At 48.9% G+C, this 21,963-nt stretch overlaps 1 pseudogene; it reads right to left on the bottom strand.

The window, feature by feature from the left end:
• LOC149281011 (disintegrin and metalloproteinase domain-containing protein 33-like) lies at positions 1-21,515 on the bottom strand (annotated as a pseudogene).
• Positions 21,516-21,963: the final 448 nt, after the last annotated feature.

Genomic DNA, 21,963 nt, shown 5'->3' with positions numbered 1-21,963 from the left:
TCACTTCTTTTGGAGGAAGGCGGCTGCTGCAGCTTGAACTTTGCCTCCCGGTTTGGGCCTGGAATGTAAGTGATAAATGTTAAAAAAAACAGGTATTTGGGGTCAACCGAAAGACGTGTTAATAGATCAACAAAACGCTCCCACACTCACAGGCCCATCATTTCCAGAAACAATGCTTTCATAGTGTCAGACTTTTACTCCTTTGTCGTATTAGCCGGGAACTCTTAATTGTCATGTGACAATTCTACGTTTTAATGTGAATGAGGCGGAAATAATGAAATGATAAATAATTTAAGGTTTATTTCTTTAGCATGACTTTTTGCCAGGGGCATTTCATTGTCAAGTGACACAAGAAACACTTTTTATGTTTCTGGGGTTTTTTGTGAATAAACATTCAGCGGAATGACCAAAATGACAGATTTATTAAGGTCTATTTGCTTAACATACTAAAGATACCGGCTAGTCACCTATTGTACAGCGCCGCGGAATATGGAGGCGCCATATAAAACAAATAAATATTTTATTGTATTATCCATATGAAGGTCCTAACCCAGGAAGTACTTCCTACAATAAAACGCGAGGTAAAGCTTTTAAAGCGGATTTCCTACAATTTATTTTTTAGATTAAATTAATGTTTTCAAAAATATTAATTTCGATTTTCTTTTTTTACCCCAGTTGTAGTTTTTGCCCCAAAATATAATGTTTTCAGGCAGCTGCATATCAGGCATTTGTATCTCGCTCTGTTATGAATGTAGGGATCGAGTAGGAGAGTATCTGCTCATGAGGGTAGAAATATATGGAGGGGGGCAGTGTTATGGAGGGGGGCAGTGTTATGGAGGGGGGCAGTGTTATGGAGGGGGGCAGTGTTATGGAGGGGGGCAGTGTTATGGAGGGGGGCAGTGTTATGGACGGGGGCAGTGTTATGGAGGGGGGCAGTGTTATGGAGGGGGGCAGTGGTATGGAGGGGGGCAGTGGTATGGAGGGGGGCAGTGTTATGGAGGGGGCAGTGTTATGGAAGGGAGCAGTGTTATGGAGGGGGCAGTGTTATGGGGGGGAGCAGTGTTATGGAGGGGCACAGTGTTATGGAGGGGAGCAGTGTTATGGAAGGGGCAGTGGTATGGAGGGGGGCAGTGGTATGGAGGGGGGCAGTGTTATGGAGGGGGGCAGTGTTATGGAGGGGGGCAGTGTTATGGAGGGGAGCAGTGTTATGGAGGGGGGCAGTGTTATGGAAGGGAGCAGTGTTATGGAAGGGAGCAGTGTTATGGAAGGGAGCAGTGTTATGGAAGGGAGCAGTGTTATGGAAGGGGCAGTGGTATGGAGGGGGGCAGTGTTATGGAGGGGGGCAGTGTTATGGAGGGGGCAGTGTTATGGAGGGGGCAGTGTTATGGAGGGGGGCAGTGTTATGGAGGGGGGCAGTGTTATGGAGGGGGGCAGTGTTATGGGGGGGCAGTGTTATGGAGGGGGCAGTGTTATGGAGGGGGCAGTGTTATGGGGGGTAGAAATGATAAGTGAATGAAGCAGAGTTTTTGTGGATTCTTGGGTGAGGAATGGGCGGATACGATTTTTAGGTGCAAGCAGCCAATGGGGTCTCTCACCGGTGCGGGGGCTTCAGCTGGACGGCAGCATTGGTGAGCGCAGGCTTGTGGTTCGCAGGCGGAGTCATTACCAGAAACGTCTCTTTCTGCGCAGGGTTTCCGGGTAATGGTTTACGTGGAGGGTTCAGCTTTAGGGGCAAAATGATGAAACGAGAGAGAAAATCAGAAAAAAAGCCAAATCCTTTTCTGCGCTTCTTCTATGTAATGATTATAGAGGAGGGCAGTAATATATACATCCCCCCCCGACCCATCACTCGGGGGCATCCACTGGAGATCTGTGCTTCAACTCATCAACCGGCCCATGCAGACCCACCGCCCGCAAAAGCTCAATGGGACAGTACATGGAAAAAGGGACTGTCTTGCAAGAACCGGGACTGTTGGGTGGTATGCACATTTAGTTATCTGTCTGAGTGATATAGTGTACAGGATTTGTCATAAATTACAAATTTCCATACCGTTTCGATGCCAGTTTTTTGGCTAATAAATTTGTATGAAGTGACCTAATTCGATGAAATTAAATGAGATTAAATAATAAAATGAGAATTTCCAGGAGATTTTGCACCGTGTGCTGCGCATGTTCTTTGTAACATCTTCTGACCTGGGAAGTGATGCCAGCATTATAGAGCTTATCCGTATACATTATACATGCTAAGGGCTGGGCATTGGGTCGTGGATTTTGATGATTACATATTCCGTTTCTGAAACTTGGTATATAGTATATATATTATACCACGGAGAGGCCAAGACCTGGGCTTTTTTTTTCTTTAATTAGGAATTATACTAGTACCTGAATCCTTATTTATTTATACTATATAATATAATAATATATCTATTTAATACTAACAATAATATCTGTAATAATGATATATATATCTATACGATCATATAATATCTATCTCTATAATATAATATCTATATAATAATATCTGTAATAATGATATATATCTATACGATCATATAATATCTATCTCTATAATATATCTATATAATTCTAACAATAATATCTGTAATAATGATATATATCTATACGATCATATAATATCTATCTCTATAATATAATATCTATATAATACTAATAATAATATCTGTAATAATGATATATATCTATACGATCATATAATATCTATCTCTATAATATAATATCTATATAATACTAATAATAATATCTGTAATAATGATATATATCTATACGATCATATAATATCCATCTCTATAATATAATATCTATATAATTCTAACAATAATATCTGTAATAATGATATATAGCTATACGATCATATAATATCGATCTCTATAATATAATATCTAACATATAATAATACTACAACTAACATCTATATCATAATGTAATATCTATATTACTAATATCTATATAATACTACTAATATCTGTATAATAATATATAGCTATATGATATATTATTATTAGTAATAATCTATATAATACGATTAATAATATCTGTAATAATAATATCTACAGTAGATATCTATACGATCATATAATATCGTTATAATATAATATCTATATAATACTAACGATATCAGTAATAATGATATATATCTATACGATCATATAATACCTATCTCTATAATGTAATATCTATATAATACTGCTACTATCTGTATGATAATACATAGCTATATGATATATTATTATTATTAATAATCTATATAATATTTATCTATATAATACTACTAATATCTGCAATAATGTCTACATATCTATATGATCATATAACATCTATCTCTATAATATAATATCTATATAATACTAACAATAATATCTGTAATAATATCTGTATATCTATACGATCATATAATATCTCTCTCTATAATATATCTATATAATAATACTACTGCCACTATTATCTGTATGCTAATGTAATATCTATATAATATTACTACTACTATCTGTATGATAATATATAGCTATATGATATATTATTAATAATAATCTATATATCTATCTATATAATACTAACAATATCTGTAATAATATCTATATATCTATATGATAATATAATATCTATATAAATAATATATATATAATACAACAACTACTATCTGTATGATAATATATCGCTATATGATATATTATTATTAATAATAATCTATATACGGTTATATATCTATAATACTACTACTAATATATATATGATCATATAATATTTATATAATAATAAATATCTCTATAATATAGTATACGTAATACTACTACATTTCAATGACGTCACAGTTCAGCTCCGTGAGAGACCTCGATCTCCACTCTGCGAGACTGAACTGCTACGCGATATCAGTCCAGATGGCCCGGCCATGGCTGCTACGAGTGGCTTTCATCGGGGGCCTTCTGTGTCCTGCTGTGACACCGACATAACGTCTCTTGGGAGAAGATACTGGGAGACCCTGCTACGGCTGGAAATACCTGAGGGGTCTTGACGGGGCACGTGGGGAGAGGCTTCTTGGGTGGGAGCAGCTTGCCGTGCGCTGTGCCTTCCTTATGGTGGATGACGGGTGACACGGGAGGAGGTCTCGCTGGTTGATGGTTGGGTGGAGGAGGTCTCAGTGGTTTTGACTCTGTAGAGGGCTTGGTAACCGGGCCGGGGGCAGGACGGAGAGGGCGCACAATATTCACCGGCTGGGAAGCCGCAGCCTTTCCTTGGAATGCCCCCCAGGCACCCTGAGAGGAGGCAAATCGGGAAGAAGGAGCATTTTATAAGGGGTAAATAAGACCTACAGCACAAGTGAACGGTGCTTCGGCTTGGATCTGTTTCATGCCACTCTACAGCCATTCTTACGACCTCTACAAAGAGGGTGGTAGATATGTAGAACAGCCTCCCAGCAGAGGGTTATACAGTGAGGGGATACCGCAGTGAAGCCACGAAATACTTACGTTCTGGGATCTGCCGGGAGTCGGGAAACTGCACAAGGTGGAGACGGTGCCTGCGTCACCTCGATGCCTCTTCTGCTGGGTGGCTCTTCCCAAACTGTGTGAAAAGCAGGGAGATCAGAAAGGAGGATAAGACGCTGCAGAATAAGACGGCTCCATATACATCATGTTAGTAGTAATTATCCCTCACATATGATCTACTGGATACAACTGGCCATCTTTGGATACCCGGCACCTATGGACGGTGACATATGAAGAGGGGCTGCCGACACCCCGTAATAACAGTTAGCCAGGCATCTTATTGGATAATCAGACTTCCTGTGGTGCCGCTGCTCACGGATCCCCCTCCCCCAACCATACCATTAACTGGAGGACAGGACGGGCCTTAAAAGGAGGAGCTTTGTGATATGAGGTCATATCCTGGCGCTCAGGCGTAAAGATGGCGGCACCACTGCTTCAGACATGGACCTCGGCGAAAGGTCCATTTATTGGATATTTTTTCTGGTGGAGGTCTCCGCTTACATATGGCCGCCTCATGAGGAGCATGACCACAAGACTGGTTCTTCCTTCCTGGTTCTGGTCGTGCCCCCCCATGGGGCGTACGCTGAGAGATATCTCACCCGCATTTGGCTTTGCTCTTATTCAGACACTTCTTCAAGCTGGAGCCCGGCTGCCGATACCAGTAGAAGACCCCGAAAGCCACCAGAGGCAGGAAGACGAGAAACAGGAGAAGCAGGAAGACCACGAGACCTTCATGAACTGGAAAGAAGAGAGTGAACTGGAATCCATATCATGAAGACGTAAAAGGGCAACAATCACTGGTCATGCTGGGAAAATGCCACGTTCTGCCACTAAACAGGATAACGTGCATTCCCTTAAAGACTCGCCGCGTATTATTTCCTATAAACCGGCAAAATATAGGAAAACCCACAAAATGGTCTATTTCCAGCCCCTGTAGCTTCCTTGTCCATTATTTCCCATGATGCTGCTGCAGGTCTCACTTTATGACAGCATGGTGACCACCAAAGAAGAAGACTCACAGCTCTCGGTGACGGGCCCGCTGTCCACGCTGCCCCCCTGGCCCGGCTTGTCGCAGTACGGGGGTCCCCAGCCGGAGTTGCAGTGACAGTTTCTGTTGCTGTTGCAGACCTGGAGACGGAGAGAACGATGGTTTTCAGACACTGGTGGACGATGGACTCTGACTGCTGGTGGGAATTATCGGGGCCTCCTCGTGAAATCGCCGTCACGTCACCAGAAGACACGTGTGGGTTTATGCCCCGGCACACAGCGCTCCCCGCGTTTAGAGTGCTCACTCACCCCGTTCCCGTTGCACTGCGACATGCACTTGTCGTACTCAAAGAAGGAGGCGTTTTGACATCTTCCATCCCGGCAAACCTGGAATCAGAGAAAAAGAATCACTGCAGAGCGGGCGACAAACGACCCGCCGGCCGCGCCACGTCAGTCCTCTCCTCAACACGTCTCCACCTTCGGTCCTGTGCATACTGTACATGGACTGAGCACCGGCTGCTCGGCTCACCATACCACCTCCGACCTTGGGTCTAGGAGGTCACTGACCACGCATGCCACCTCTGCCCTCCGTAATACCGTATGGCCCCGAATATAGGCCACACCCCTAAAGCTTGGTGCTAATTTAAAGAAAATGTAATAAAAAAAACACACATTACTAGAAGACTAAAACAGCACTCACGCTCTCACTCACGCTCTCACTCACGCTCTCACTCACGCTCTCACTCACGCTCTCACTCACGCTCTCACTCTCACTCATGCTCTCGCTCTCTCTCAATGTCTCCATTCCTTCTCTGCCAACCGCCTCCTTTCCCGCTGCTCCTTCTTCTCTCCCATCCTCTTGTTCTTCTGTCTTCATCCTCTTATCCCCATGTCTTCTGTCAGGCCTCCCGCACTTCCACAAAAATGAGGCGCTTCCGTGGAGACCCTCGCTCCCTAGGAGTAACTGGCTAGAGACTGCCCTACGTGGACAGCTTCTCCCTCGGACCTCCAATTTGTGGAAGTGCGCAGCAGGGCCAGACAGAAGACACTGGGATAAGAGGACGAAGACAGAAGAACAAGAGGATGGGAGAGACGAAGCTGTGTGAAAGAATATTTTGGAGAATATCCCTCCACCACAGCCAGGACACAGACCCTCCATGCCGCGTCCCCCCTCGGCCCTCAGGGGTGCGGAACACCCAAGCAAAGAATTATGTTTTCCAGGGCCACCTAGACCGGACTCCATCGCTGCGTTCGTTCCCCAGCGGCTGGAGGCTCACCCTGCCGTCTCCGCACTTGGTCCCGGTCATCACTAGTCCTGGGTCCGAAGAGTCGCCGTCGTCTTCCTGGACGGAGTAAGAATGCGTCCCCCGACATTTCACTTCGTAGCCGTTGTGCCGGATCGTGGTGTCCATCGGGACCATCCCCCGGTCCCTAGGCTTCTGGGCGCTGCTCTGGCACTGGATCTTCCCACACTTGGCGTCCCTGAAAAACACGTGACATGGACTTCTTCAGACACGTCGTCTTCTCCCCCATCAGTCACCCTGTGAGGCTCGCTCCATGCAGTCCCTCTATCTCACGCCCTGACGCGGCTCAGGAGGACCATCGACCGAAGCATAGACTTCCCTCCGGTTGTGTGACCATCATGACCGGTCTTTGGCCCCCCTGTCTCCTGGAAGAGAAACCCCCCGGGGATGGAGGAGTAAAGCCTCAGTACTCACTCAGTCCTACACGACACGTATTGGTCCTGCCCTCTTTTGCCGCAGTTCCCGTACTTGTCACCGGCTTTATTGACGGCTATGAAGCAGCTGTCGGGGGCCGGAAGTGCACCTGCGGGGGGGGGGGTAACATCGGGTTTAAAGCGGGCAGCACAAGCTGAGGGGCTCGGGTTAACGTTTGATCTATACATCACACACTATACGGTAAGGGCTCCCTTTCTGGTATCACATGCAGCGCCATATGCAAATGAGATCATATATTTGCATATAGGTCTGCCCGGTATTTAATAATCATATGTAATAATGGAGGGCGAGGAGGGTACCTGGGCCCCAGAGGTCCACGCACTGCTGGTGGTGAGTCAGGCACATGCCGTTGTAACAGTACGCTTCGTCGTAGGCGCAGGGCGAGCCGTCCAGCATATAGACGTTAGGGGGGCAATAAGGCGCATCTCCCTTGCAGTATTCGGGCAGGTCGCATGCCCCGGACATCTCGCGGCACAGAGTCCCCGCCGCCTTCAGCTGCCACGTGAGAGAGCAAGTCAATACATGGGTAAAAGTCACAAAAATACAGAAGCTGCCGGCAGATCGGCCCCATCCGGCCCCCGTCTACTCGTCTATCCCGTGCATGTTTAACACCCTCACTGTATTACGCTCTACCACTTCTGCTGGGAGGCTGTTCCACTTAATTACCACCCCCACGCAACAGAGCTACTGGCCAGGTTGATGCTGCTGTAGTCTATGGTTTGGCGCCCCCTAATGGATCATTAGAGAATGCATGGAGAGCTTTGTATGATTAATAAAGCTGCTACAAAAAGTGATATTTTAGATAAAGATTTTCTTGATTCTTTTGAGTTTATTGTTTATCTTTCTGGGGTTTATTTGCGTAGAACAGACACCCCCCCCACACTTCCCAGCATGCCCCGTAGCTTAGTGGCACCGACCTGGCAGCCCTGGCAGCAGTCCCCGTGGGCGCACTGAGCCCCTGCCTTCAGAGTGCAGTTATTGGCGTTACAGCACGGGTTGGTGCATTCCTGCGGGGAGGAAAAACACTGTCAGATACACAAATTCCCAGCGTTTTAACATCATGTATCCCAAAACAAACATTATTTGGTGCAAATCAAAGAGCAAAAGCAACCGGTTCACATTAAAATGAATGCAGCGCCCCCTGTGGCCAATCATTGAATCACAGCATGGTCACTGCAACCTGTCTAACTCTATATCGTCCCCCACAGGGACCAATTACCTTCTAAAGAATATCTCACCTAGAGTGTCAGCTCCAAGGGCAAGTATCCACAACATCTGGCCCCGCTGACTCCCCGAACCCTTCCCACAAAGAGTTAATCATCGAGCATTTCGATGGGAACCCTTAATTGTCATGTGACACGAAAACAAGCACTGATAGGCTGTTGCCTTAGAAATAGAAAGATGAAAAAAAAAGCTTCTTGAAAATGCCATTAAAGCAGCCGACTAGCCCCGGTTCTTAAAGGGCCGGTTAGGGAGGCCATGGATTGGCTGAGTTGTACTTTGCAGGCCTGGGGCCCAAAAACCCATTGCACCTACCCCCCCCAATTCCTAATGCCCCCTGGAGGGTTAAACTGACCCTGTGTACTGCCCCATACGTCAGGAAGGGTTACAGTAAGCAGTGAGGGAGAGGGTAGGGGCGCAGGGAGTAAGAGGGGGCAGATATCTGGGGGGGTCTCACCTCCGGCTCCCCACAGTCACACTCCTCCCCGTCCTCCAGGAAGCCGTTCCCGCACTTCCTGCCGGCCACCAGGTCCTTGGTGTTGGGCATGTTGAAGAGGCACATGCCTCCACCTTTCTGGAAGTAGCTCCGCAGCTGCCTCTGACTGCACGAGCTGAACTTGCGCGGAAATGGATGTCTGAGTGGGGAGGAAGACCGTTATTACTCAGTAACCATAAGAGTCCCTCTCCCAGTCATACTCACTCTCCACTCACAACCGCTCCTCACTGACACACCCTGTCCCACTCATACTCGTTCTCCACTCACACCCGCTCTTCACTGACACACCCTCTCCACCTCCTACTCGATCGCCACTCACACCCGCTCCTCACTGAAACACCCTCTCCCACTCATACTCGATCTCCACTCACACCCGCTCCTGACACACACTCTCTCACTCATACTCGATTTCCACTCACACCCGCTCCTCACTGACACACCCTCTCCCACTCATACTCGATCTCCACTCACACCTGCTCCTCACTGACACACCCTCCCATACTCGCTCTCCACTCACCCCCGCTCTCCCACTCACATCCCCTCTCCCACTCACACCCGCTCTTCCAGTCATACCTGCTCCTCACTGACACCCCCTCTCCCACTCATACTCGCTCCCCACTCACATACCCTCTCCCACTCATACTCAGTTCCCACTCACACCCCCTCTCCCAGTCATACCTGCTCCCCACTCACATCCCCTCTCCCAGTCACACCTGCTCCCCACTCACACCTCCTCTCCCAGTCATACCTGCTCCCCACTCACACCCCCTCTCCCACTAACGCCCACTCACCCAGTAGCAGCCGCCATAATGCAGCCTCCTTGCTCTGGTGTGGCCTCCACACAGCAGCCATCATTGTCGTGGCTCATGCCAAAATTGTGGCCGATTTCGTGAGCCATGGTGGCCGCGGCTCCGATCGCGATGTCCGCGTGGTCCTGGAAGACAGAGATACGGCTCTATGACACGGGTTCCTTCCAGCCGGTCCTGTCCACGAGGGCCGCGCTCTCCGAGTCATTAGTATCGGGTCACAAGCGCTTTACTACGCGTGTCTGTGGCCCCTAAATACAGCCCCTGACCCCCTCCCGCTGTAGAGGTATAAACCCCAATTTCTATTTACGGAGTATAGAGTATGGAGTATAGAGTATGGAGTATAGAGTATAGAGTATGGAGTACGGAGTACGGAGTATAGAGTACGGAGTATAGCGTACGGAGTATAGCGTACGGAGTATGGAGTACGGAGTACGGAGTACAGAGTACGGAGTACAGAGTACGGAGTACAGAGTACGGAGTATAGAGTACGGAGTATAGAGTACGGAGAGTATGGAGTGTATAGAGAGTATGGAGAGTATAGAGTATGGAGAGTATAGAGTGTATGGAGAGTATAGAGAGTATGGAGAGTATGGAGAGTATAGAGAGTATGGAGAGTATAGAGTGTATGGAGAGTATAGAGTGTATGGAGAGTATGGAGAGTATAGAGTATAGAGTATGGAGCCTTGGGTACGGTGACCCTGTAACAAGTATAGAGTATGGAGAGTATGGAGAGTATGGAGAGTATAGAGTATGGAGAGTATAGAGTATGGAGAGTATAGAGTATGGAGAGTATAGAGTATGGAGAGTATGGAGAGTATAGAGAGTATGGAAAGTATAGAGTATGGAGAGTATGGAGAGTATAGAGTATGGAGAGTATAGAGTATGGAGAGTATGGAGAGTATAGAGTATGGAGAGTATAGAGTACGGAGTATAGAGTATGGAGAGTATAGAGAGTATGGAGAGTATAGTTAGTATCGAAATCAGGGGTCAGTCAGGCATTAATATCAAACTTTATTACAGGAAAATAATCTTCAGTTTATTCTCACTTATTTGTAGCCGACTGACAATCAAAAAAAGATTAAAATAAAATAATAATAATATTAATTGTATTCATTGATCTTAAACACGGGTGGTCATTTTGTTATTGGGAATATCGCAGTTTGGATCTCCATCCCAGTTCTAACAAAGTGCCCCCCCCCCTGCATAGAGGTGACTCTGTATCGCAGGGGAGTCCAACCTGCGGCCCTCCAGCTGCTGCAGGACTACATCTCCCATCCTCCCCCCTTAGCTGAAAGAGCATTATGGGAGATGTAGTCCCGCAGCAGCCGGAGAGCCGCTGGTTGGACGCCCCTGCTGTATTGTCTCTTATTGCCGCTTAAAGAGAACCTTAATAGCAGATTCTGTGAGGTCGGTGTCCCTGGGATTCCCTTGATGGTTTATATGATTGGGCACTAAATTGTGCCTGGTAGGAGGGTATAGACGTATAATTACGTTCTAATAATTACGTTCTAATAATTACATTCTAATAATTAAAGTTCTAATAAGAGATTGTAAAATATAGAGATGCCACCTCTGACATTTTGGGGTTAATGAGTCTGCGCCCAATCGCTCTGAAATTGTCTTTTCTGAATCCGTCTTTTTGCGCTGGCGTCTGAAAGGAACGGGTTAATCGTAGATAATGAAATACTCGACCTGGGTGTTTCTAACGATAAGACCGCGTCATTCTCAAAAACCCGGTGTAGGTGAACGAATTCCCATGTTTTAGGATTAAAATCCGTCACCCGGTCCTGCGAGCTGCGTATTGCTGCTGCCCCAGATTTTTTTCTTTATCGTACGATTCCAATAACCAAGGAAAGCTTTGGTAGAGGAGTAAGCATTTTTGTGAATAATTACTTTTTGCTTAGCCCACGCTATATCTTGGACCCTGTGCGGGGGATATAGCATTATTATATTATATTAAATTACATACCGTATTGGCTTGAATATAGGTCGCACTTCCCCCCCCCCACTTTAAGTCTTTAAAGTGGGGGTGCGGCCTATATTCGGGGTCTAGCGCCCGACGCCCGGGACATGCAGTCCGGTTAGGATACAGATCCCCCGCAGCGGTGCAGGGAACCTGCATCCTACTCCCCGATACGCTCAGACAGCCTCCCCTGCCAGCACTTCCCACGGGGGGGGGGTGCCGACACTTTCTCTCGGGGGGGGACAGAGTGGCAGCATATCTCGGGGGGGAGGAGGACAGTGACAGCATATCTCGGGGGGGGGACAGAGTGGCAGCATATCTCGGGGGGGGAGACAGAGTGGCAGCATATCTCGGGGAGGAGGAGGACAGTGGCAGCATATCTCGGGGGGGGGACAGAGTGGCAGCATATCTCGGGGGGGGAGGCAGAGTGGCAGCATATCTCGGGGAGGAGGAGGACAGTGGCAGCATATCTCGGGGGGGGGGGACAGAGTGGCAGCATATCTCGGGGGGGGGAGGCAGAGTGGCAGCATATCTCGGGGGGGGGGAGGCAGAGTGGCAGCATATCTCGAGGGGGGAGGAGGAAAGTGGCAGCATATCTTGGGGGGGAGGAGGAGGACAGTGGCAGCATATCTCGGGGGGGCAGTGGCCGCATATCTCGGGGGGGAGGACAGTGGCAGCATATCTCGGGGGGGGAGACAGAGTGGCAGCATATCTGGGGGGGGGAGACAGAGTGGCAGCATATCTGGGGGGGGAGACAGAGTGGCAGCATATCTCGGGGGGGGGAGACAGAGTGGCAGCATATCTGGGGGGGGAGACAGAGTGGCAGCATATCTCGGGGGGGGGGAGACAGAGTGGCAGCATATCTCGGGGGGGGGAGACAGAGTGGCAGCATATCTCGGGGGGGGGAGAGGACAGAGTGGCAGCATATCTCGGGGGGGGGGAGAGGACAGAGTGGCAGCATATCTCGGGGGGGGGGAGAGGACAGAGTGGCAGCATATCTCGGGGGGGGGGAGAGGACAGAGTGGCAGCATATCTCGGGCAGGGAGGACAGTGGCAGCATGTTTTTTTTGGTGCTTTTTTTAAAGAAAAAAAACTTTTTCTTTAAAAAAGCACCAAACTTTTAGGGTGCGGCCTATATCCGAGACATGGGAATGCCCATGCCACCTTTTGGTTTAAGTCGATACCGTATTGTTTCTGGGATTCTAGAATGCCTACAGCTTACTGATCCAAGCAGAAATCTGACAGCCATTTTGGGGTCAAGAAGGAATTTTTTCCCTGGTTAGTGCAAAATTAGAAAGAGCCAAACTGGGGGGGGGGGCGGGGGGTTTGCCTTCAACAGCAACAAATTAACAGATATAGGAAAGGCTGAACTTGATGGACGCAGGTCTTTTTTCAGCCTATATAACTACGTAACTATATACCACCTCTGTATATACCACCTCTGTATATACCACCTCTGTATATACCACCTCTGTATATACCACCTCTGTATATACCACCTCTGTATATACCACATCATTCTAACGGCTGCAATCCTCCCAAGCCAGGAAATATTGCAAGTACTCCAGCCCTTGAACTTAGGTTTTTATCCCATTCCATACTCTTTTTAGGTTTTGCTATCTCTGTCAATTTACTATAAATGTCGATCCCCAAATATTTGATAGAATTTTTTTTTCTTTTTCGATCCAATTTAAACGGTTGTTTTAGTGTCTCTGTATCTTCTTTTTCTACATTCACTGGCAGGGCTTGAGATTTGTTCACATTGACCTTGTGATATGACAAGTCACCGTATTCTCTGAATTCTTCATGGAAATTTACTAGTGATCTTCGAGGATTTGGAAACATCAGGAGGACATCGTCTGCAAACATGGATCATTTGCCATGGATCCCATCTGCAACGATGCCAGTAATAGATTCAGATTCTCTGACCTCATATGCCAGAGGATCTAAGGAAAGAATATATAAAAGCGGGGAAAGTGGGCGCCCCTGTCTAGCGCCATTTGTTATAGGAAAGGGGACTGAGTGGCACCCCGGGGTAAGCACCTTGGCTCTTGGGGCATTGTATAGACCCAAGGCTGCTCTAATGAAACTCTCCGGAAACGCCATCTTCCGGATCGTCTGTCGAATTCCCGGCTGAGCATCTCTCTACAATGTTCATCACACGCCGTGTTGCGTCCGAGCCCCGTCGGCCCGCTGTGAAGCCCGCTTGGTCCTGGTTTATCATTTTTGGTAAAGATCCAAGATCTTTGCGTAGACTTTCTAGTCGGTATTAAGTAGCGAGATGGGACGGAGGTTGGCACAGCTTGTGGGTTCCTTTGCCGGTTTGGGCAGAGTTGCAGTAATAATTCGCCTGGTACTTTACCTGATCTATAGATATAAACCCATTTCTAGACACAATGTATGGATTCCGAGACTCGAGTGACAGCAGGGGAGTCCTTGCTCAAGGATTGGGTGCCTCTCGGATCTCCCTGTGTCAGAAGGTTGGTGGTTAGTAGTGTTAGTATGTCTGCGTACACGCCGTATAATTACCATGCTGACACCCCCAGAATTCTCGGGGGTACACATGCCTTCTAACGGCGCCATGCCGATGGTGGTCCCTCTGAATTTAACGCCTCTAAAAAAACAAAATATGAGAAAATAAAATTGGCAGTTTGTGGCAATCCTGCCGAGACTCCCATCACACCCAGCAACGCTTATTGTCCCAACGATTCCACGAACCCCTTCGATATCCGATCGGTACCAGGAGCCATAGGCCCGTCACACGCATGTTTACATTTCTTCATAGTATTAGCCTCTGCCACTTCTGCTGGGAGGCTGTTCCACTTATCTGCCACCCTTCTAGCAGATTTAGCAGCGGCCGAGCAGCCACTCACGTGAGGAGCTGGGCATTATCGTGCTTCTTCTTGGTCTTCTGCTTCCACAGTAAGAAGTTCCACAGGGTCTGGTTGGCGTCGTCCGTCACGTCACATTGGTCCCTTTCCGTCCAGACCTCCAGGCCTATGAGGGCCACCTTGATATTCACGGACATGTAGAACTGCGGAGACAGCGGAGCCGCCGTTACAGATCCGTCGAGATGCACGGGGGGCTGATGGCGAGACGCGCGCGGGGAGGGGGCTGATGGCGAGACGCGCGCGGGGAGGGGGCTGATGGCGAGACGCGCGCGGTGAGGGGGCTGATGGCGAGACGCGCGCGGTGAGGGGGCTGATGGCGAGACGCGCGCGGTGAGGGGGCTGATGGCGAGACGCGCGCGGTGAGGGGGCTGATGGCGAGACGCGCGCGGTGAGGGGGCTGATGGCGAGACGCGCGCGGTGAGGGGGCTGATGGCGAGACGCGCGCGGGGAGGGGGCTGATGGCGAGACGCGCGCGGGGAGGGGGCTGATGGCGAGACGCGCGCGGTGAGGGGGCTGATGGCGAGACGCGCGCGGTGAGGGGGCCGAAGGCGAGACGCGCGCGGGGAGGGGGCCGATGGCGAGACGCGCGCGGTGAGGGGGCTGATGGCGAGACGCACCTTGTCCACGTAGTTTGCGATCTCCAGGATGCGCTGTTTGGTGAGACCCAGGTTCCTGCTCTGCCGGAGATACTGTCGCCATGGAAACGGTTTACAGACGGATACAAAGTAACGACTGAAACTACTTTTATTTTTTAATAACGTTTCTCAGCGCTTAAGAGGTTAAAAAATCCATAAACATTTCAATGAGTGGGTCGTACTCTTACTCGGAGAGACTCCTCTTACAATTAACTCTTTAGCATTCTCATCACCACTGCCGTTCCGGACATCCTTGCATGTCCCCGGGCACTGGTGGGGGTGGTAGTAAGGATGAAGGGGACAACAAGCTCTAACACGCCTACAGCAGCCCCCTATTGTGGCTCTAAACGTACTTTGGGGCTTAACATGTGGCCTCTAACATGCACTCCAATTCCCATCATCCATGTACCCCTACTACAGTTCATTGGCTATCCTCCCGTGACGAGACATAAAGGGTTAATCCCGTGTGCACACGCGTGCCGCCCGTATGTGACATGTGATACTCACCAGGCTGTGATCAGCAACGATAAAGAGCTCCATGTATTTCTGGGCTCCCCAGACATTCCTCTTCATCTGCCAAAAAGGCACAAAATAAATAGGATGAGAGGGTAGTGGGGACAGGTATGGGGCAGGCGGAGGGGGTATTTAAAGAGGGATTTTAGCAAATAAATTGCTTCGCTTCGTATGTAAGTATAGAAAATAAAACCTTTCCTCCACGTCCTGCCAATTGCAGAACAGCCACTGGGTGGCCCCAGAACACCCATGTAATTCATCCCCAGGAGCCTATGCTCTTCTCCTGGGCCCTGGGTATGTGGCCCACCGGACACTGACCGTGTAACAAGGTGAGTGGGAATCCAAAGCACAGCCCAGCTAACGAATGCCTCGTTTCATTTCCCAATTTACTGTGTTTTTATTTGAATTTGCTCCTAGCCCTCCCCTGCCGGGTCACTGTTCCAGGCACCCACTAAGACGTTTTTCCTGTCAATTCTCCAATCTCTAACAGGGTAAATATTCGTGTTTTTTTCCTTTTATAGGGGGTCTTACCCTGTGATGGCCGGACCCAGGCAGGAAGCTGCCTAGTGGGTCTGTGGCTCCTTTCCCGTGGCTCTCGTGTCCACAGGTGCCCCCTGAGATGGGCAGGTGGTCCGCGCGGTGCAGCGCGTGGGTTGGGTGTCCTGACGCGTTCACTGGTTTCAGGTAGTAGCTGTCATTACTGTTCAGTACGATCAGGCCGCTAGTGGGAGGGAAGCAAAAAGAGCGGCCATAACTCCGGGCCCTAAACAGCGTGGATACCCCCGCCATCTTGGGTAACATAATGGAATTGCCCCTACTGGGGTCTACCAATAGGGCAGATTATGACCCGAGTGTGAGATGGCCAGAAACATCTACATCTGCTGAGAGGCTGTTCCATTTATCTAACACCCTCTCAGTAAAGTAAAAGGATGTGATGTGTGCTATTTCTATGAGTTTTTCTCTATGCTTCGTTCTTTAATACCATAAAATGTGACTGTTTGGGGGAGAATTATTTTCGGGGAGCCCACCTTTCTCCATTAGAGGGACACAGGCCTGATTGCAGACCCCCCCTCCCGTATGGAAGCTTTATTGAGGGATTCATACATTTAAAGTGCCGCCCCCTGCAGTATGCGGGGCGTATAACCTCCCAGCTGGCACTTACTTGGTAATACCTCCCGCATACTACAGGGGGCAGCAGCATGGGAAACATATCACTGGGAAAAAAGATGGCCGCCGCCGCCGCCACCTCCCCCCAGCTTATCACGCTGTGCGCCCCACCCCAGAGAAGGAATGGAATACATTACCTGATCCCCGCGCAGGTGCTGAGAGCGACCGAGGAGTCTCGCTGGCCCCGCACCCGGCCGTGATAATAACAATGAGCCTTCAAACAAAAATTATAACAATGATAATAATAATGATAATAATATTAATAGTGATAATAATAATGATAATAATATTAATAATGATAATAATAATGATAATAATATTAATAATGATAATAATAATGATAATAATATTAATAATGATAATAATAATATTAATAATAAATGATATAACACAGCACTGATTAATAATTATATTTACTTTATTATTCATTTATTAAGTCTGTAAAAGATCTCCGAGGGCAAACATGGGTCAATAAATTAAAAAAATAAATATTTTTTTTAATCTCTGGAGAAATTCCCCCCCGTATCAAAAAATGAGATACTCCAAGCAAGTTAGTGAGGGAGGCTGCCTCGCCTGAGCACTGCCACTCAACAAAATGGCTGCCTCCGTGCGCGCTCGAATAGTTTTCAGATGGGGTATTTGCAGGTTATTGCCCCCTCTTTTATTATACCGTAGCCGGGGTAATACTCACCGTGAGGTTTGGGGTCACTGTCACCCTCTGTCCATCAGCTGTGTAATGGGTCTCCGTGTAGCGGGGGGACAGCAGGAGGCTGGGGGGGGGGCAGAGTATGGATTGGTTACGAAAATGAAAATACATGAATATCCGAAACATCAATAACACAAAATATTTACCGGAAGTGATCAGAATGTAGGAACAGCAGTGGGCGGGGCATAGACTGGGTAAGAGGTAGAAAGTGGGTGGTGGTTCGAAGAATCAGCTTAAAAGACAGGAAGTGGGTGGGGCATATATGGGTCAGAGCAAAGGACAGGAAGTGGGTGGTTAGAAGGATGAAAATGTAGAAAAATCAGCGAGCTGGGCATAGATGGGCGGGATATAGAACAGGAAGTGGGTGGAGGTTAGAAGGGTCAGGGTGACGGACAGGAAGTGGGCAGAGCATAATTGGGTCATATGATTAGAAGCTGGTATTATGAACACCGGCTGCGTTACACGTAATGCCTTCCCCCGGGGATAATAATAGGACTTCCTTTAACTACACGCTGGCCGGGGGCAAGTCCCTCTCTGCGGGAATTATTGCCCCGGCATGCCCCTCTGCGTAGGATTAAGTTGCCGCTCGGCTCCGGTTACCTCAATCTGTCCTCTGGAAAAACAAAACTGAGAAAGCCAACTTTTTCTCACTAGTCCCAGGAGGCCGCGGGACACATGGTAACTATTACAGTTACTGGCAGGGCGGAAAACTGGGTCATTCCCAGAGATTTTCTGGGAGACACTAATACCCCTCGGCACGCTAATTATGTCAGGAAGACGATGGTGAATAGTGCGGCAGCTGTTGTCATGGAAACCCATCAATTTTCTCTTTAAAAGAATATTATTTAAACAAACTATGCCTGTCCCTTCAAGCTTTAACGTCTTAGTGATTTGGTAAAACTGCATCGCGGCCCCCGCCGCGCAGATTAACGCCCCCATTTTACTAGTTTCATCATTTTTATCTATTTGCTTATTTATTAAGAATAAATTCATTAAAACGAATGAGACCGCTAATCGCACGTTCCAGGACGGGAAAAAATAATGCAAGAGCCCATAAGAAAAGTGCTAAAGAACCTATAGTGGAAACACGTTACCACTTCTGCCGGGAGGCTGTTCCCTTTATCTACTACCCTCTCAGTGAAGTAAAACTCCCCTCCGTTCCCTCTCAGCCTCTCACCCTCTAGTGTCAGATTCCCGTCTCTTGTAAATTTTATCTGCTTTCCTGTATCTGAGATCCGCGCTCGAGAACCTGGCATAGAACCCGCTGGGATCTTCGGTCTGATTGGTTCATCCAAGACGTGACCTCACCCTCCAAGCATCCGGGGTGGGAGACTTTAACCCTTTCTCTCCCGGGCCCCTGCGACTTTTGCCTTAATGACCGTCATGGACGCCTGCGTGACCCCGCTCCGGCGCATGTCGCCCTCCCAGAGACGCCCGCTGCCAAGGAACCGTTAGCTAAACCTCTGCCGCTGGCTCTTTGCGAGTTAAACAGCTGGTTTTGGTTACTGTGGAATCGGATTCCGCAGAATTCACAGAAAAAGAGAGAGCGAGGAGAGAGAAAAGAGAGAGAGGAGGGAGAGAGAAAAGGGAAAGAAGGGGAGTGAGAGAGGAGGGAGAGAGAAAAGAGAAAGGAGGGAGAGAGAAAAGGGAAAGAGGAGGGAGAGAAGAGTGAGAGAGAGGAGGGAGAGAGAAAAGGGAAAGAGGAGGGAGAGAAGAGTGAGAGAGAGGAGGGAGAGAGAAAAGGGAAAGAGGAGGGAGAGAAGAGAGAAAAGGGAAAGAGGGGGAGTGAGAGAGGAGGGAGAGAGAAAAGAGAAAGGAGGGAGAGAGAAAAGGGAAAGAGGAGGGAGAGAAGAGTGAGAGAGAGGAGGGAGAGAGAAAAGGGACGTTACGAAGTTATTTCGCGGCCGTTCCTCGGTGCTTCACTTTTCCCGTCTCTAAAGCAAAAACAATGAAATATTCATGTTTGGCCTTTTTTTTCTTTTTGGCGAATGCTAATCACTCCCAGGCAGCCGACAGATGAGACGCTCTGCCCGTCCCTCTCCCAGCAGCCGACAGATGAGACGCTCTGCCCGTCCCTCTCCCAGCAGCCGACAGATGAGACGTTCTGCCCGTCCCTCTCCCAGCAGCCCTTCTGTTTTTCCTCCTCCAAACATGTCCTGTCTAGGCTGCTGTCCAAGAGACGGAGCTGATCCGGGCTCCGGGGAAGTATCTGTTACAGAAAGTCGACTCAGGACAAGCGTATTTTAACTCCATCGCAGCCGGAGAGAGGCGACCAGATGCACGAAGACGCGCATGTGGAGCTGCGATGGCGCCTCTGCCCTGAGACGGGGTGAACGTGGAGCCAACGGTGTCCCCGACGCAAAGTGTCACGGAGAGATCATCAGACAGCGAGAGAAGGAGCCGAGAGCGCCGGCCGACATCCAATACACGGAGGTCTTCTTCACGTTCGATGACCAATCGAGAGATGTGAGGGCCACCAGTGCGAAGGTCTAAGCTCCAATCACGGGCCCCATGGAGAGACCAACCTGAGGCTCAGAGAAAACATGGATCTGAGGGTCACCTACATGGAGGACCTTGAAGACATGGAGTAGGACACTCTGAGTGTTCTCCCAGTGATAACGCCGGTTCCTTCGTCAGACACTCCGTCACAGTTTATTGGGACGGTTGGCAGCTCAGCCCAAATCTGAACAGGTGGCGTGTCCATCATAACACGGATTAGGCATGACATCATAACATGACCTGTGGGGGGGGGGGCAGAGACTTGCATGACATCATCCATGCCCCACTGTCCCGACACTGAACGTTGTTCTTTGGCGAGTATGAACTCGAAGGACATCACGGCCTAATCCCTGAGTGAACGAGACACCAGTGACATCACGCAACTCGCCTCGAAAGGAAAATGAGCCGGTCGGTCCTCAGAAATCAGACTTATTATTATTATGATTGGATTTCCGCAGCGCCGTGCGTCCCGGGGAATGTTTATGTCTGGCCCGCAGCCCGCATCACGATGTTTGGCAGGCGTAAGGAATAATATAAACGCAGGCTTAATGTCTCCCGGTGGAGAGGGTACAAAGAGGACAAAAGTATGAAGACGCCCCCCCCCCCCCCCGCTGCCGTCACGCTCCCCACCACCTCCTCGCACGCAGATCTTCCACTAACGCACAAGGTGCCCACCTCATGACTTCCTTGGATGTTCCAGGGGTTTTGTCATCAGTGTGGCCTCTTCGAGATCTCCCAGTGGGCAGAAGGAATGAAACCACAAGAGCAGGACTGGAAACCCCGGCGTCTGTCAACAGGTGGGAATGGAGGAGATGGTGGAGAACCTCGCGTGGTCCGGAGACGCCCCAATGTTTTTGTATTCATTTTTTCTAATGTTCTGGTTCGCTTTTGGAAGGGTAGTTGGGGGAGGGGTGGAAATGTCAGATTTTACCCTAGGACGGTGAATGCACTCTACTAGTAATTATTTGGGGTCTTATCACTAGAGGAAGCAAATCACGCAGGTGGTCCTCCCAAACCCAACAGAAACCCCAGCAGCCACATCTATTCCGAGGGGTTTCGCCCCGTTAATGGGCTGTTAACTGGGGCCGCGTTTTGTTAGAGACCAGCCATATTCTACTAATTGTCCTCTTCTGCCCACATGCCACCCAACCCAGGCCGCCATCGGTATTTCAGAAGCTTGGAGCCACCACAGTTCACTATGCTGGGAACCACCCCCTCAACGTCCTTCATACCCAAGGTGCCCCTAGCTGGTGTAGTTTGGGGGGGGGGGGCTTGTTCCGTATGTCCCGTAGTAATTATGTCATTAGACTTACTGGTTTTTTTCCACCTCCAGGACGAGTCGTCTTTTTTGGCCGGTCACCAGGATCTCCCCTTGGGGAGGCGCCATCTGTTTAAGATAAAATGAAATGAACCTTTGTAAATAACGCAGACTTTCATCGCCACTTTTACGGGGGGGGGGATAAAATGGTAAGGGCAATGTGTGGGGGAGGGGAACGAACAAGGAAAAACCCGTCAGCTTGTAGCCTCGGCGACTGCCCCAAAACCCCCGCGCTCTCCGTTATCTCTCTGTTATTTATACCGAGAAGTGTGAATGAAGAGCAAGAACGGCCGCTTCCCGCTAAGGGGAGGAATAAATAAACTCCGTGTTCATTAGGAAGCACCTGAAACTAACCAGAGCGCCTGGCACAGCGCGGGGCAACAAGAGACCGCCTGGCTGCAACAAGAGACCGTCACGTCCTTCATTATTAGACATCAGGCAGAGTCACTTAGTGAATAAAGTCCCTGGAAAAGTCTGTCCATGGGGTCGCCTCCTTCCCCCTTCTGCACAGAGGGGT

Source organism: Sceloporus occidentalis, unplaced genomic scaffold, assembly GCF_023333645.1.
Source record: "Sceloporus occidentalis isolate IW3139 unplaced genomic scaffold, rSceOcc1.0.p SCAF_140, whole genome shotgun sequence".
Classification (NCBI taxonomy): Eukaryota; Metazoa; Chordata; class Lepidosauria; order Squamata; family Phrynosomatidae; genus Sceloporus; species Sceloporus occidentalis.
Note: the sequence above shows the minus strand (reverse complement) of the source record. Positions and strands in the feature narration are given on the sequence as shown.